This window comes from Sinocyclocheilus grahami, unplaced genomic scaffold (genome assembly GCF_001515645.1).
Source record: "Sinocyclocheilus grahami isolate Dianchi unplaced genomic scaffold, SAMN03320097.WGS_v1.1 scaffold16.1, whole genome shotgun sequence".
NCBI lineage: Eukaryota > Metazoa > Chordata > Actinopteri > Cypriniformes > Cyprinidae > Sinocyclocheilus > Sinocyclocheilus grahami.
The window spans coordinates 3,341,989-3,344,951 of NW_015505195.1; the positions used below are offsets into that span (position 1 = coordinate 3,341,989).

Sequence of the window (2,963 nt, forward strand, 5' to 3'; positions counted from 1 at the left end):
ACTTAAGCAAAAGGACACTGAGATTATGGCAGGCCGTTTTCACGTTTATTCCCTCAAATGAACTAGTATCTAAACTAACACGAAATAATCGTTAAAAAGGTTTGCGATAGACGAGTAAGTTCGAGGCCTCGCTTAAAGTGAAAAGATGTTGAAGACCGTCACAGGGAATCTACTCATCCTAACAACCCCCACACACCTCTTTATGCAAACAGGCTCGCCCTTCAATTAATCTCACTGTCTTTGATCAACACTCATCGCTAAATTTAAACCCATTGGCACTCTGCTGCCCATATGTGGCACACTGAGCCGTGCGACCACGATTGGTTTGATAAATACAATTATGACATGGCACAAAAGACCTGAATATCCATTTCTAAGGAGTGGCGCGAGTGTTTTTCCCGCCACATACAGTACGTCGCCCTGGTAACGGCGCTTCTAGAATGCAGATCAGGCGCTTGGCTCTTGTGTTCTTCTCAGCAATCGAGTTTGATAGCTATCACTTTTGTTCACAGGAAAAGGGGGCAGGTGGAAATTACAATGTGCTCCGAAACCATCGCCCAGATCTTTTTCCTCTCTCCAGTTCTGAATTGATCAAATTGCCTCCTTTTTTTCTTTTTTTGCCCTTCCACTTATGAGCGCCAGAGTCCTATAAAACCGCTCACTTAGGCGCGCGCGGCGGCAGGGGGAGAGAGGTCAGTGTTATCCAAACAGTGCCATCGGGCCATTTGCTATAGCACCCTCCAGTCAGCAAGCCGGAGGAATCGGAGCCCGTCACTTCAATCAAGCTTACAAGCACAAGCTGTGCACAATGAATTTATAATGCCAAGATCAGAGGAGCAAAATCACACCAGAAGAGCAAGGGAGAGTGAAATGGGGAGAGAGATGGAGAGTGTGTGGGAGGTGAAAAGCAATGCACACACACACACACACAAATAGAGTATTATGCTATCGGTGTCAATGGCTCCTATTTTGCTTGTGCAGTTGCTTGTTTACAGATGGAAATAAACAAGTGATTGTTGAAGGTGAGAAAATAGACTGTGAGCAAAGCCAGCAGTAAACAGGAACCTGTTGTCATTGTGCATGTAGGCTATGTGTGCCAACAGTGTTAATGTGCTATTGTCATGTAGCTGCTCTGTGGGTGTCTGGTTTATTTCAGCGGCTGTGTTTTCTCAACATTTGTAACAATACTGTGACTATTTGAATATGGTGTGTGTGTGTACGTTTGTCAGGGCTGTTTGCTCATTTTACACCTGGCTGCTGGCCTTTGACCACATTAAGTTCTTAGTTATTATACCTGCTCTTATCATGTCCAATCAAATATTTAAAGAGAGAGACATAATGTTTACCTATAGAGAAATTGAAGTGAACCAAATGAAACTGAATGAGAATGAAAGAACAGGAAATAATGTGAAAATAAGAATAAACATCTTGATGTTTTGGAGAAAATGAATCCAGCTGCAGTTCCTCATATGTCCTCTAGTTTTAAATGGAGGCTATCAGTCTTTGGCAAACAGGATGTTTTTACGAGGCAGCACTGCAATTACCTGTTACCTTGACTGTCTCGGATTTAAGAGCATGTCGGCCTTGGGGTTACCTGGATACACCTGGGGGAGATGATAAAGGTCTTAATGGAGCCAGTGAGTTCAAATTAAATCCATTCCAAGTTAGTCTCCAGGTTCTCCATCAGAGTGTGTCTATCTCCAGGGTCTCAGTTAAGGACAAATGCATTCATTGTGTATTTCTGCATCTTCGAATCAAGCTATGCTGTTTCCATGGTGTGGACCGCACCCTGCAGCACTTTCTGTGACATTTCAAATATAGGTGTTTGGAGACTGACTGAGGGGAAAATATTTGATCGCATATCTGTGCATGCTTCTCATCACTTAATATTAGAATTTACATATGTATGTGTGTGAATATCTGTATGTGCCTGTGTGGGTGTTTGCATAGTGAGCATTTAGCATCAGTTAGCAGACAATAGCCTCACAAACACACACACACACACACACACCTACACCCCCTGTAGCACTGTTTGATCAAATTTAATCCAGGCCCATTTGACCTCCACCTTCCGAGGGGAAAATATTTGATCGCATATCTGTGCATGCTTCTCATCACTTAATATTAGAATTTACATATGTATGTGTGTGAATATCTGTATGTGCCTGTGTGGGTGTGTGTGTGTTTGCATAGTGAGCATTTAGCATCAGTTAGCAGACAATAGCCTCACAAACACACACACACACACACACCTACACCCCCTGTAGCACTGTTTGATCAAATTTAATCCAGGCCCATTTGACCTCCACCTTCCCTATGACCTCTAGCAAACTCCTTGGGGAGATGAAGGCTAAGGTGTGTGTTTGTATGCCTTGATGTCTGACTAAGGAGTAAACGCTGATGGTCAAACATGCATCCCTTTTTTCTTTCACTCTCTGTCTACTCACTTCCAAATCCACCCCAATCCATTCCTCTCCTCCACCCACCTTAAAAAAAGGAAAATAATTATTTTATGGCTCAAGAGATAAAGTGGGAATTTATGTACTTATGGATCTGTTGGATATCTGGAAAATTACACTGATATAAATAATTACACTCAGTTTGATGATTCCCTGCACCTTTAAGTTTTTTCAAGTCTGCTCACAGATGATGAAATGAAGGCAGCGAGTGACATAAATCTCCTAAACTTAAAACTCCGCAAAAACCAGGTTTCTTTTTTCAGTTTTGTTTTTTACAAACCACCTAATCTCTGTTTATGAACACTCTGCCATTATTCAATGTGAACAGTGCTTGTTGATCTGTAAACCCTTTTACTCTGGACCATTTTGTTTTCAAATGATGCCTTCTGTTGCTTTGTATTCAATAAAAATAATCACATATGTTTATCAGAATTAGTATTTATTAATGAGAATATATCTTTGGATAAAATCATATTTGTTTCTCTATTTTTACCATCTCGCTGC

The 2,963-nt window shown here is 41.3% G+C and overlaps 1 long non-coding RNA gene across 1 annotated transcript; it reads left to right on the forward strand.

Annotated features, from left to right (window-relative positions):
- Nucleotides 1–677: 677 nt before the first annotated feature.
- On the forward strand, nucleotides 678–1,996 carry LOC107550423 (uncharacterized). The gene is made up of 3 exons (XR_001604666.1): nucleotides 678–900; nucleotides 1,573–1,637; nucleotides 1,705–1,996. It is a non-coding gene; the product is annotated as an uncharacterized lncRNA (long non-coding RNA).
- Nucleotides 1,997–2,963: the final 967 nt, after the last annotated feature.